This window comes from Hyla sarda, chromosome 2 (genome assembly GCF_029499605.1).
Source record: "Hyla sarda isolate aHylSar1 chromosome 2, aHylSar1.hap1, whole genome shotgun sequence".
Classification (NCBI taxonomy): Eukaryota; Metazoa; Chordata; class Amphibia; order Anura; family Hylidae; genus Hyla; species Hyla sarda.
The window spans coordinates 259,852,602-259,867,137 of record NC_079190.1 but is presented as its reverse complement, the minus strand read 5'-3'; the positions used below and the strand labels follow the sequence as shown (position 1 = coordinate 259,867,137).

General features: G+C 41.0%; 1 long non-coding RNA gene across 1 annotated transcript in view; it reads left to right on the top strand.

Moving 5' to 3' along the window:
- The first annotated feature begins 8,923 nt into the window (after nt 1-8,923).
- The window catches only part of LOC130357846 (uncharacterized), a 63,758-nt gene continuing 58,145 nt past the window's right edge, over nt 8,924-14,536 (top strand). The window contains exons 1-2 of the long non-coding RNA XR_008889294.1: nt 8,924-8,975; nt 9,468-9,608. This is a non-coding gene — a long non-coding RNA (uncharacterized LOC130357846). The remainder of the gene's footprint in view (nt 8,976-9,467; nt 9,609-14,536) is intronic.

Below are 14,536 nucleotides of genomic sequence, written 5' to 3'. Positions count from 1 at the left end.
AAAAAAATAGCTAGTACTTCAGCTGATCATTGGCCCTTTTGTATGGGCTAATTATTAGGATCGAGCATTCCTACTGCTCATTCACCTGATAACTGGCCTGTGTAAAAAGGCCTTAAACGGGCACTGTCAGATCCCAAAACTTTTTATATGTGTTTACTGATGAAAATGAAAGACATTTTGTAATATAGGTAATCATTTTTTTTTAATACCTAATGAAGAAAACGCCTCCTAAAAATACCACCACTAGGGTTCCCCATACTTACTGGGACTCTAACCAGTCCTGCAGCTGCATCAGCCTTATCCGAGTCGTGGACAAGAGATGACTCATGGACAAGGCTGCATGAGCAGACTCATAAATCACCTCCCACCACCACAAGGGAGGGACACGCCCCCTTCCCCTGAGAGGACCACAAATACTGTGAGCTAAGGAAAATAGGTATTTTTACAATAAATATAGGTGATAGAGGCATAAAAATTAGATGTACATGATCAGAATTAGGTACGGAGTAACATATTTTTTTTTGTGGGATCTGACAGGTACGCTTTAAGATCAATACCTATAGTATAGAATAGTGTTTAGGGCATCTTCTACATCTACAGGAAAGAATGTTTATATACCAACACAAACGTTCTTCACTGTAAGAGCAGTGATACTAGGAAACAATTAGCCAGCAGAAATTCTTTTGGTGAGCTCGATAAAATTCCTTTTTGGAGCATAACAATTAGTGTTGAGCGGCATAGGCCATATTCGAATTCACGATATTTCACGAATATATGGACAAATATTCGTCATATATTCATTAAATTTGCATATTCGTAATATTGACGTTTTAGTTTCACATATGCGAAAATTTGCATATGCGAAAATTTGCCAAAGCTCAGCATTGAACAGTGTATGCAATCGCAAGATTGCATGTTATAGTCCCCTATGGGGACAAAAAAAAAAGTAAAATGTGTAAAGAGAAAGAGTTAATAAAAGTGAATTAACCCCTTCCCTAATAAAAGTTTACATCACCCCCCTTTTCTAATTTTTTAAAATAAAAACATGTAATAAAATATAATAATGTGGTACCGCTGCGTGTGTAAATGTCTGAACTATTAAAAAATAAGGTTGGTTAAACCGCACGGTTGATGAGGTACATATAAAAAAAAAGTCTAAAGATGCGCATTTTTGGTCACTTTATTTACAATAAAAAAATTAACCCCTTAAGGACGCAGCTCATTTTCACCTTAAGGACGAAGCCATTTATTGCAATTCTGACCACTGTCACTTTAAGCATTAATAACTCTAAGATGCTTTTACCAATTATTCTGATTCTGAGATTGTTTTTTCGTGACATATTCTACTTTATGTTAGTGGTAAATTTTCATCGTTACTTGCCTTCTTCCTTGGTGAATAATCACAAAATTTCATGACATTTTTTAAAATTTAGCATTTTTCAAACTTTGAAACTCTCTGCTTGTAAGGAAAATGGATATTCCAAATAAATTTTATATTGATTCACAAAAAAATATGTCTACTTTATGTTGGCATCATAAAATAGACATATTTTTACTTTTGGAAGACATCAGAGGGCTTCAAAGTACAGCAGCGATTTTAAAAATTTTCAGGAAAATTTCAAAATCTGAATTTTTCAGGGACCAGTTAAGTTTGAAGTGGATTTGAGGGGCCTTTCTGTGAGAAATGCCCCCTAAATGACCCCATTATAGAAACTACACCCCTCAAAATATTCAAAATGACATTCAGAAAGTTGTTTGTTAACCCTTTAGGAGTTTCACAAGAATAGCAGCAAAGTGGAGGAGAAAAATCAAAATCTGCATTTTTTACATTAACATGTTCTTGTAGCCCCATTTTTTTCATTTTTAAAAGTGGTATTAGGTGAAAAAAAAATAATTGTAGCCCAATTTCTCTCGAGTACGGAAATACCTCATTTGTTGGCATAAAGTGCTCTGTGGGCTCACAACATGACTCAAGAGGGAAAGAGCAACTGTGAGATTTTTGAAAAAAATGTTGCTGTCATGGTTTTTGGGGGCCATGTTGCATTTAGGAAGCCCCCATGGTGCCAGAACAGCAAAGAAAACCCACATGGCATACTATTTTGGAAACTACACCCCTCAAGGAACGTAACAAGGGGTATAGTGAGCCTTAACACCTCACAGGTGTTTGATGACTTTTCGTTGAAGTTGGACGTGAAAATGGAAAATGAGATTTTTTACACTAAATTGATGGTGTTACCCCAAATTTTTCATTTTCACAAGGGGTAATAGGAGAAAATGGACCCCAAAATTTGAAGCCCAATTTCTCCCATTTAAGAAAATGCCCCATATGTGGATGTTAAGTGCTCTGCTGGTGCACTACAGGTCTCAGAAGAGAAGGAGCAAACTTTGGCTTTTTGAAAGAGAATTTTGCTGAAATGGTTTCTGGGGGGTATGTTGCATTTAGAAAGTCCCCAGGGTGCCCGAACAGCAAAAAGAAAAAAAAAACACATGGCATACTATTTTGGAAACTACACCCCTCAAGGAACGTAACAAGGGGTATAGTGAGCCTTAACACCTCACAGGTATTTGACAAATTTGCGTTGAAGTTGGATGTGAAAATGGAAAATTAGATTTTTAACACTAAATTGATGGTGTTACCCCAAATTTTTCTTTTTCACAAGCGATAATTGGAGAAAATGGACCCCAAAATTTGAAGCCCGATTTCTCCCGATTAAGAAAATGCCCCATATGTGAATGTTAAGTGCTCTGCTGGTGCACTACAGGTCTCAGAACAGAAGGAGAGCCATTGATCTTTTGAAGAGAGAATTTTGCTGAAATTGAAGTCGGGGTCATGTACATTTTCAAACCTCCCATGATGCCAGAACAGCAGAAACCCCCCACATGTGACACCATTTTGCAAAGTAGACCCCTCCAGGAATGTAACAAGGTTACAGTGAGTACTTACACCTCACAGGTTTTTTGAACAGTGGGCCGTGAAAGTGAAAAAATTTATTTTTAACACTAAAATGGTGTTACTCCAAATTTTTCATTTTCACATGGTGTAATAGGAGAAAATGGACCCCAAAATTTGAAGCCCAATTTCTCCCGATTATGAAAATGCCCCATATGTGGATTTTAAGTGCTCTGCTGGCGCACTACAGGTCTCAGAACAGAAGGAGCGCCATTGGTCATTTGAAGAGAGAATTTTGCTGAAATTGAAGTCGGGGTCATGTACATTGTGAGAACCTCCCATGGAGCCAGAACAGCAGAAATCTCCCACATGTGACACCATTTTGGAAACTAGACCCCTCCAGGAATGTAACAAGGGGTACAGTGAGTACTTACACCTCACAGGTTATTTGAAAAGTGGGCCGTAAAAGTGAAAAATTTTATTTTTAATACTAAATTGCTGGTATTAACCAAATTTTTTTTAGTTTCACAAGTAGTAAGAGAAAAAAAGCTCCACAAAATTTGTAGCCCAATTTCTCCAGAATAAGAATATATCCCATATATGGCGGTAAAGCACTGTGCGGGTGCAAAACAGGTCTTAGGAGTGAGACAGCACCGATGAGATTTGAAGCCTAAAGTGGTGCTTTGCACTGCAATGGTTGAGGTTCTGGCGTAAAAGCTAAAAAAAACCCCCCGGCAAGTGACCCCAATTTTGAAACTACACCCCTAAAAGAAGGTAACAAGGGGTACAGTGAGTACTTATACCTCACAGATTTTTTGAACAGTGGGCTGTAAAATGAAAAATTTGATTTTTTACACTAAAATGCTGGGGTTACCCAATTTTTGACATTTTCACAAGGGGTAATTAGAGTAATTGGGTTACAAATTTATGAGGGATTTTTCTCCTGACTATGGAAACACATCCACATATGGGGTAACGTGTTGGGCGGGCGCACAACAAGGCTCAGAAGTCATAGAGTTCTGTTTGCATTTGAGGCCTATGGCATATCAGTAGCTGACTATTACATACATTTAGAGGAAAATACAAAAATGAAACAACCTCATGTGACACCATTACAGAAAGTACCCACCCTGAGGAATGGGTATAGGGCTAAAGAGGATATTTTGAACGCACAGGTGTTTCGTAAATTTATTTTCCAGGAATGGATGAAGGGTAGCTTTTGAAAATTGCAATTTTCAACCTATGCTCTGCTTCATCTTTATGGGAACAACTAACATGTGACTCCGAATTGTCACCTGGAAATACGACATTTGAGGCCGGTGTTTCTAACGGACCTAACAGTTACATACATTCAGAGGAAACAAGAAAGGAACACCCACATGTGAGAATATTACAAACAGTACACCCCCTAGGGAAGGTGTACAGGAGTGGACATTTGGAACAGACGGGTGTTCCCTAAATTTATTTTCCAGGAATGGATGAAGTGTACTATGGGGGGGGGGGGATGAAAATTGCAATTTTAATACTGATATGCCAATTCCCAGAATGATGACCCAGAGTATAGCCGAAAGTAAAAAAAATATACCCTCCCCATACCCTATGCTCTGAATCATCATTCTGGGAGTGTGATGTGTGTGGCCGTCCCTAACCTGTTACCTCAAATGCGCAACTCGCTCAGGTGGAGAGAGAGCGCTGCGCATTAGAGGCAACTGTAAACCCCCAATGCTGTTGACTCTGTGTCCCATGACCCACTTTTTGGGTGGGAAAAAAAAGAAACCAGGGTTTAGGGGAAGAGGTTTTGGGATTTTTTTTTTTTGGGGGGGGGGGGGGGTGTTTTGATTTTAAAATTTGGAAGACAATGTACTCTGGACTGGTACATTGGAGTTGAATTCTGGGGAATGAAAATCAGGTGAAAGGATAAAAACTTTAGTACTCCATGGAAGTGTGATACTCCCTGAAGCAATCCTTAATGCAGAGGCCCGGATGATCGGGGCAAGTGTCGCATTGAGTGGTGGTGTCCTCACGAATCCCCCTCTTGTGACACACTCTGCATTTTTTCTGAGATCGTTCCTTCTTTCTAGTGTGGGGGACCTCACCTGGAAAGTGTTGGCCGGGGACGATCCGGGAGCCCACAGTTCCAGAGGTGCTCTGACCCGCTCTTTGGCGGTCACCAAAGATGAGGGTCTTTAGAACTTCCTCTTGAAACTGCAGGAATGTCCCTGTGTTGCCAGGGTACTGGGACAGTACAAAAGCGTTGTACCATACCCGTGTTTTCCACATGGCATTATATGGTTTGAGGACTTTATCAGAAAGATCTACTCCCCCCATATACCGATTGTAGTCCAGAATACAATCGGGCTTGAGGACCGGTCCCACGGTACCTCACACAGGGACAGGGGTGATGCCGTTCCCATGGATAGTAGTGAGCATAAGGACATCCCTCTTGTCCTTGTACCTGACGGCCGGTCCTTAAGAGGTTAATAAAAAGTAATCAAAAAGGCCAATAAAAAAAAAACATATAGATAAAAACTACAGATCACGGCGCAAATAATGATCCCTTATATCGCCTCTTAAGGGGGTATTCCAGTGGAATTTTTTTTATTCAACTGGTGCCAGAAAGTTAAACAGATTTGTAAATTACTTCTCTAAAAAAATCTTTACTCTTCCAGTACTTATTAGCAGCTGTATACTACAGAGTAAATTCTATTCTTTTTTTCATTTCTTTTTTTGTCTTGTTCACAGTGCTCTCTGCTGACACCTGATGCCCATATCAGGAACTGTCCAGAGCAGGAGAAAATCTCCATAGAAAAGCTATGCTGCTCTGGACAGTTCCTGACACGAACAGAGATGTCAGCAGAGAGCACTGTGGACAAGACCAAAAAGAAATTCAAAAAGAATAGAATTTCCTCTGTACCATACAGCTGCTAATAAGTACTAGAAGGGTAAAAAAAAATTTTTTATAGAAGTAATTTACAAATCAGTAATCTGTTTAACTTTCTGGCACCAGTTCATTTAAAAAAAAAAAAAAGTTTTACATCGGAGTACCCCTTTAGGCAGAGAAGAGGACAATTTTAAGCATGCTCATTTTGGTGCATGTACTTAAAACCTACATAAATTGAGTATCTTTGTAACAGTATGGACCTACAGAATAAAGACAAGGAATTTACCAAAAATTGCACTGCGTAAAAAACCTCAAAATTTACAAAATGTTTTTTTTAATTTTATTTCACCCCACAAATATATATTTTTTTGTTTCACTGTAGATTTTGTACTGAAATAATTGATGTCATTTCAAAGTACAATTGGTGACAAGAAAAACAAGCCCTTATATGGGCCTGTAGGTGCAAAATTGAAAGTGTTATGATTTTTAGAAGTGGAAGAGAAAAAAATGAAAGTGCAAAAATAGAAATTGGTCTGGTCCTTAAAGGGGTACTCCACTGGAAAACATTTTCTTTTAATTCAACTGGTGACTGATCACAGCCCATTCTTGCCAACTCAGTGCTTGCAGTTTATCAAATTTTCCATTTTTTTGTTTCTCCGCCCATTTTTTAGGATTTACCACAGGTTCTCAAATGGGTTGACATTTGGGGAGTTTGCTGGCTATGAACCTAAAATGTCAATGTTTTGTTCACTGAACCACTTGGTTATCATTGCCCTGTGACATGGTGCTCCATAATGCTGGAAAAAGTATTGTCTATTACTAAATTGGTCCTGGATTGCTGGGGAATATTTAGATACCAATTTTTATTCATGGTAGTATTTTTTGTCAAAACTGTGAGTAAGCCCACTACCTTGGATAAAAAGCAACCCCACACATGATTTGTCTCCACATGCTTTACTGTTGACATGACACAGGACTTGCGGTAGCTCTCACCTTTTTTTCTCTAGGCAATCATTCTTCTAGATGTCTTCCAGATGTCCCAAACAGCCCTCTGCAGTGCACTCCCTGTAAGTTTTGCAAAATATCAGTCTATTGCCCTAGAATCTTGACAACCTTCAAAAGCCTTTACCGCACTATTCGTGCAGAGTCATTGACACCTGCTGCTATTCCTGTACAAGCTCTGTATTGGTGTGAAACCACTCCCATCCGTAGCTGAACCCTCTTTAGGAGATGGCCCTGGAAACATCTGGAAGCGTGTATCCTCCAAGGGCAACTTGGAGCATCATGCCACAAAAGTGATAGCGAAATGGTTCGGTAAACAAAACATTGAAAATATTTGTGTGCATGTCCAGGAAACTCACCAGAACTCAATCCGATTGGAAACCTGTGGCCAATCCTTAAAAAAGTGGGTGGAAAAACAAAAACAAAGAAATTGTTATAGATTCCAAGCGCTGAATAGGTTGAAATCAGTCAGGATATCAAAAGTCTGAAAAAAGAAGGTTCAACGCTAGAAATATTGAGAATTTGTACAACTTCATGTATTTGTTAATAAAAGTTCAAAAACAAATGAATTGCTTCAGTATAGTATAGAGACATCTAAAATCACTTAGGCAGCAAAGTTTGAGAAAACCCAAATTTTATTCAGTCTCAAAACTTTAGGCCAAGACTGTATGTTTGACGTTTCATTGGCTTGTCCTGCACGATGGGCATTCTGGGGCAGGATTTTGGTATTAAAATAGGCAGTTTAATACATGTGAATAAAATTTTGACAATGTAATTCATGCTGGGGAGTACCATATAAATCTGTAGCATGCCTTATATGTTGTTAATTGGCTACTGAAATCTGATGTTTCTACAGCTTGGGAGGCCTTTAACCCCTTAACGACCACGGACGTAAATGAATGTCCTGTTTTGGCGGTACTTCGCGCACCAGGACGTACATTTAGGTCCTGTGTATGACCGCAAGCATACACATATTTGGTATCGCTGTGTGCGTAAATGTCCAAACTATCAAAATATAATGTTAATGATCCCATACAGTGAACGGCATAAACATCAAATAAATAAGTCTCAAAATGCAGCTTTTTTGTCACATTTTATTCCCAAAAAAATGTATCAAAAATTATTTAAAAGTTTTATATATGCAAATGTGGTTTAAATAAATAGTACAGATGGCAGCGCAAAAAATGAGCCCTCATACCGCCCTATATAGGGAACAATTAAAAAGTTATAGGTGGTCAAAATAGGGCAATTTTAGATTACTGATTTTGTACAAAAAGTAAAATAAAATTTGTAAGCGGTACAAAAATATAAAAGTATCTAGCCATGGTATTATTTTAATCGTATTGACCCACAGAATAAAGAACACATTTTTACAGAAAATTGGACAGTGTGAAAACGATACCCTCCAAAATGTGCAAAATTGTGGTTTTCATTAAAATTTCCTCGCTAAAAAAAATATTTTTGGGGGGGTTTGCTATACATTTTATGGTAAAATGAGAGGTTTATTTACAAAGTACAATTGGTCACGCAAAAAACAAGCCCTTCTATGGGTCTGTAGATTGAAATATAAAAGAGTTATGGATTTTAGAAGGCGAGGAGGAAAAAAACGGAAACGCAAAAATAAAATTGGCCTGGTCATTAAGGTCAAAATGGGCTTGGTCCTTAAGGGGTTAAAATTGCTCTAAAATACTCTTGAAGTCATATTTGTATTTGTCTTTTTTGTCCTTCCCATAATGTAAACATTACTTTCTCATAAAGGCAGGAATGTAATTTTGAAAATCAACATTAAATGTGGAAAACCTCTTGCAAAACCTTTAGGTGTAGCCGAAATCTGTAAACAATGATTCATTATTACTTTTGATCAGAATAAGCTGATCACCTCTGGCTTCTCTTATCCTTAGGCCAATATTACATGGCAGTATTTTGGTCAGGATTTTGCATCTTTGAGTATTTGTACGTCAAACCAGAAGTTGGTGAAAAATATGGAAGAGGCAAAAATAGTTTAATTGGGGGAGAATTATGAAAAACTGTGTAGAGGAAAAGTTGCTCAGTTGCCCATAGCAACCAATCAGATTGCTCCTTTCATTTTTTAGAGGCCTTGTTCAAAATGAAAGAAGCGATCTGACTGGTTGCTATGGGCAACTGAGCAACTTTTCCTCTGCACAGGTTTTGAGGACTCTCCCCCATTATGTTTTTCATACTGTAGGTTTTACTAGTGATATGGGCTTACACATACTGGTGCAGACTACTGACCAAAATACTACTAACTACTGTCCAATTGAAATTAGTGGGAGCTTTAGGACAGGCCCCCCTACACTGATTGTTGCTATAAGAAAGCCATGTTACAGTGTTTCACACAGGCAAGGTTTTGCCCATGTTTACATTCCCTTAAACTAGACAGTCTAAGAATGTGCCAGAGTGGCTCATGCTGTTTGTTTAATCTATGACAGTCATTAAAAATAATTCTATTCATTAATAAGATAAATAAAATATTTAGTAACACTGTCTCGTACTGAGCTATACCTTTTATGTCACATTCGAAGCGCTACAGTGTAGGCTGAGACACAAAGACCAAGGAAGCCCAGGTCTTCCGCCTTACAACCTGCAAGGAAGTGTGCATCTGCTTTACATAAATTCCTAAAGTGTTACAGAAACAATCTCTGCTCAGTAACTTCTTCCTTTTTATCACAACAGAGTATGACTTGTACATTCCTTCTGATCATTTTTCAAGATGATACCTGAAGGAAAAGTTCAAGGAAGCATCAAGTGACAGTGTACAATGATCTTCATAATTTGGAGAAGATGTGGTCTCTTTGGCTGTCCACTTATAACCAGGTAAATGATGTGTGAGTAGTTACATGAAGACAAGCATAACCAGGATGACAGAGCTAGAGGTCAAACTATTGCCAGGACCAAAATTAAGGTTGGTGTTAAAACCGTTAAAGGGGTACTCCGGCGCTAAGACATCTTATCCCCTATCCAATGGATAGGGGATAAGATGCCTGATCGCAGGGGTCCCGCCGCTGGGGACCCCCGTGATCTTCCATGCCGCACCCCATTAGAATCAGCCCCCGGAGCGTGCTTGCTCCGGGTCTGATTACTTGCGATCACGGGGACGGAGCATAGTGACGTCATGGCCCGCCCCGTGTGACGCCATGCTCCGCCCCCTCAATGCAAGCCTATGGAGGGGGCTAATATTTTGAAAAGAAAAATCAATACTATTGCATTGACATAAGTATTTTAGACCCTTTATTCAGTACTTAGTTGAAGCACCTTTGGCACTGATTACAGCCTCCAGTCTTCTTGGGTAGGATGTCACAAGGTTTGTACACCAGGATTTGGGGACGTTCTGCTGATCTATTCTGCAGATTCTCTCAAGCTCTTTAACCCCTTAAGGACCCAGGACGTGCAGGTATGTCATGGTACTTAAGGACCGGGATGCCTGCAGAAATTGTTCAGCAGGCACCCCGTGCAAACCCCTGGGGGGGTCCTGAGACCCCCCTCCCCATGTCGCCGATTGCCACAAATCGCTGATCAATACAGATCAGCGATTTGCGGTGATTCCGGGCTGATCGGGTCTCTGGTGACCTGATTACCCCAAAAATAGGGATGATCGGAGCTGACAGAGACAGCACCGATCACCCTAAAGATAGGAGCAAGGTGGCTGGGGTGCCACCTCTTCCCATCCCCTGTGATTGGCCGGTAAGGACTGAACGGCAAATCGCAGGGCACGTGCGGGGGGTGAAAGTTCGTTTCCCCCACTCTGCCTGCTCCTAGAAGTCCGGGCAAAGCCGGGGAAGATGGTGGCGACGGCTGTGGAGCCTGTTGATGCGGGGAGGGGGACTGGCGGCAGATACCTGGAGGGGACCGGCGGCAGAAAGGAGGTACAGGCAAGTGGATGCAGTGACATGAGAGGCAGCAGTGAAGATCACTGTAAAGTGATCTTCACTGCTGCTTCTAGGTGTTTCAAAACTACAACTCCCAGCATGCCACGACAGCCTTTGGCTGTCTGGGCATGCTGGGAGTTGTAGTTTTGCAACATCTGGAGGGCCACAGTTTGGACACCACTGTGCAGTGGTCTCCAATCTGTGCCTTTCCAGATGTTGCAAAACTACAACTCTCAGCATGCGCTGACAGTCCAGGTATGATGGCAGTTGTAGTTCTGTAACATCTGGCCCTTCAGATGTTGCCAAGCTACAACTCTCAGCATGCCTGGACAGTCTCGGCATGCTGGGATTTATAGTTTTGCAACATCTGGAAGGACACAGTTTGGAGACCACTATACAGTGGTGTCCAAACTGTAGCCCTCCAGATGTTGCAAAACTTCAACTCCAAGCATGCCGAGACTGTCCAGACATACTGAGAGTTGTAGCTCGGCAACATCTGGCCCTTCAGAAGTTGCCAGACTACAACTCTCAGTATGCCTGGACAGTCTCGGCATGCTTGGAGTTGAAGTTTTGCAACATCTGGAGGGCTACAGTTTGGACACAACGACACAGTGGTCTCCAATCTGTTCTCCTCCAGTTGTTGCATAACTACAACTCTCAACATGCCATTTGGCTGTCAGTGCATGCTGGGGGTTGCAGTTTTGCAACAACTGGAGGCACACTGGTTGGGAAACATTGTCTGTTTCCTAACTCAGTGTTTCCCAACCTGTGTGCCTCCAGCTGTTGCAAAACTATAACTCCCAGTATGCACTGACAGACCATGCATGCTGGGAGTTGTAGTTTTGCAACAGCTGTTGGCACACGGGTTGGGAAACACTAAGTTAAGTAACAAACTCTCAGTGTTTTGCAACCAGTGTGCCTCCAGCTGTTGCGTAACTACAAGTCCCAGCATGCCCTTTGGCTGTCACTGCATGCTGAGTGTTGTAGTTTTTGAAACAGCTGGAGGCACACTGGTTGAAAAACACTAGGAGTTTGTTACGTAACTCACTGTTTCGCAACCAGTGGGCCTCCGGCTGCTGCAAACTACAACTCCCAGCATGCACTGATAAACCCTACTTGCTGAGAGTTGAAGTTTTGCAACAGCTGAAGGCACACTGGTTTCATAACACTGATTTAAGTAACAAACTCTCAGTGTTTTGCAACCAGTGTGCCTCCAGCTATTGCATAACTACAACCCCCAGCATACACGGACAGCCAAAGGGCATGCTGGGAGTTGTAATTTTGCAACAGCTGGAGGTTTGCCCAACCCATGTGAATGTACAGGGTACATTCACACGGGCGGGGGTTTACAATGCGTTTCTTGCTGCAAGTTTGAGATGCAGCTAATTTTCCGCTCCAAGCACGAAACTCGCTGTAAACCCCCTCCCCTGTGAGTGTACCCAAAAAACACTACACTACACCTATACAAAATAAAGGGTAAAACACTACGTATACCCCTACACAGTTACCCCCCCTCCCCTCCTATAAAAATGAAAAACGTCTCACACAGTCTTTCCAAAACAGAGCCTCCAGCTGTTGCAAAACAACAACTCCCAGTATTGCCCGACAGCCATTGACTGTCCAGGCATGCTGGGAGTTTTGCAACAGCTGGAGACACCCTGTTTGGGAAACACTGTCGTAGGGTATTTTTGGTATCGGAGGCAAGTGTAATCCTTGCATCTGGGTCAGTCCCTAAGCAAATCCCTAATTTAGGCCTCAAATGTGCATGACACTCTCTTACTTCGGAGCCCTGTTGTATTTCAAGGCTACAGTTTAGGGTCACATATGGGGTATCATCGTACTCGGGAGAAATTGCCTAACAAATTATGGTGGGCTTTTTCTCCTTTTACCCCTTATGAAAAGGTAAAGTTGGGGTCTACTTCAGCATGTTATTCTAATTTATTTTTTATACTAACATGCTGGTATTGCCCCATACTTTTAATTTTCACAAGAGGTAAAAGGAATAAAAAGACCCCCAAGATGTGTAACGCAATTTCTCTTGAGTACAGAAATACCCCATATGTGGGCGTAAAATGCTCTGCGGGCGAACAACAAGGCTCAGAAGTGAGAGCACCATGTACATTTGAGGTGATTTGCACAGGGGTGGTTGATTGTTACAGTGATTCTGACATAAACGCAAAAAAAACACCCACCTGTGACCCCATTTTGGAAACTACACCCATCACATAATGTAACAAGGGGTATAGTGAGCCTTAACACCCCACAGGTGTTTGAAGAAGTTGGATGTGGAAATGAAAAATTTGTATTTTTTCACTAAAATGCTGGTGTTATCCCAATTTTTTTATTTTCACAAAGGGTAATAGGAAAAAGCCCCCCAAAATTTGTAACACCATTTCTTCTGAGTATATAAATATCCCATATGTGGACGTAAAGTGCTCTGTTGGTGCAATACAATGCTCAGAAGAGAAGGAGCGCCATTGGGCTTTTGGAGAGAGAATGTGTCTGGAATTGAAGGCCATATGCGTTTACAAAGCCCCTATGCTGCCAGAACAGTGGAACGCCCAGGTGTGACCCCATTTTGGAAACTACACCCCTCACGGAACGTAATAAGGGGTGCAGTGGGCATTTACATCCCACAGGTGTCTGACAGATTTTTGTAATAGTGGTCCATAAAAATGAAAAATTTAAGTGCCAGTGGGGTGTAAATGCTCACTGCACCCATTATTACATTATGTGAGGGGTGCAGTTTCCAAAATGGTTTCACATAAGGGGGGTCCACTATTCTGGCACCAAGGGGGCTATCTAAATGCACATGGCCCTCGACTTCCATTCCAAACAAATTCTCTCTCCAAAAGCTCAATGGCGCTCCTACTCTTCTGAGCATTGTAGTTCGCCTGCAGAGCACTTTACATCCACATATGGGGTATTTCCATACTCAGAAGAAATGGGGTTAAAAATTTTGGGAGGCTTTTTCTCCTATTATCCCTTGTGAAAAAGAAAAAATCTGGGGTAACACCAGCATTTTAGTGAAAAAAAAATCAAATTTTTCATTTTCACGTCCAACTTTAGCAGAAATTTGTCAAACACCTGTGGGATGTAAAGGCTCACTGTACCCCTTGTTACGTTCCTTGAGGGGTGTTGTTTTCAAAATAGTGTGCCATGTTTTTTTTTTTCTGTTCTGGTACCACAGGGGCTTCCTAAATGCGACATGCCCCCAAAAACCATTTCAGCTAAATTTGCTTTCCAAAAAGCCAAATGTGACTCCTTCTCTTCTGAGCATTGTAGTTAACCCGCAGTGCACTTGACGTCCACACATGGGGTATTTCCATACTCATAAGAGATGGGGTTACAAATATGGAGGGGGGGGGGCATTTTCTCATATTACCCCCAGTAAAAATGTATTTACACATCCAACTTTACGAAAAGTCGTCAAACACCTGTGGGGTGTTAAGGCTCACTGTACCCCTTGTTACATTCCTTGAGGGGTGTAGTTTCCAAAATTGTATTCCATGTTGTTGTTTTTTTTATTTTATTTTTTTACTGTTCTGGCACCATAGGCACCTAAATGTGACATGCTCCCCAAAAACCATTTCAGAAAAACTCACTCTTCAAAATCCCATTGTCGCTCCTTCCCTTCTGAGCCCTCTAGTGCACACACAGAGCACTTAACATCCACATATGAGGCATTTCCTTACTCAAGAGAAATTGGATTACTCATTTTAGGAAGATTTCTCTCCTTTTACCCCTTGTAAAAATTCAAAACCTAGGTCTATAAGAACATGCCAGTGTAAAAAGATGAAGATTTTGAATTTTCTCCTTCACTTTTCTGCTATTCCTGTAAAACACCTAAAGGGTTAACACACTTACTGAATGTCA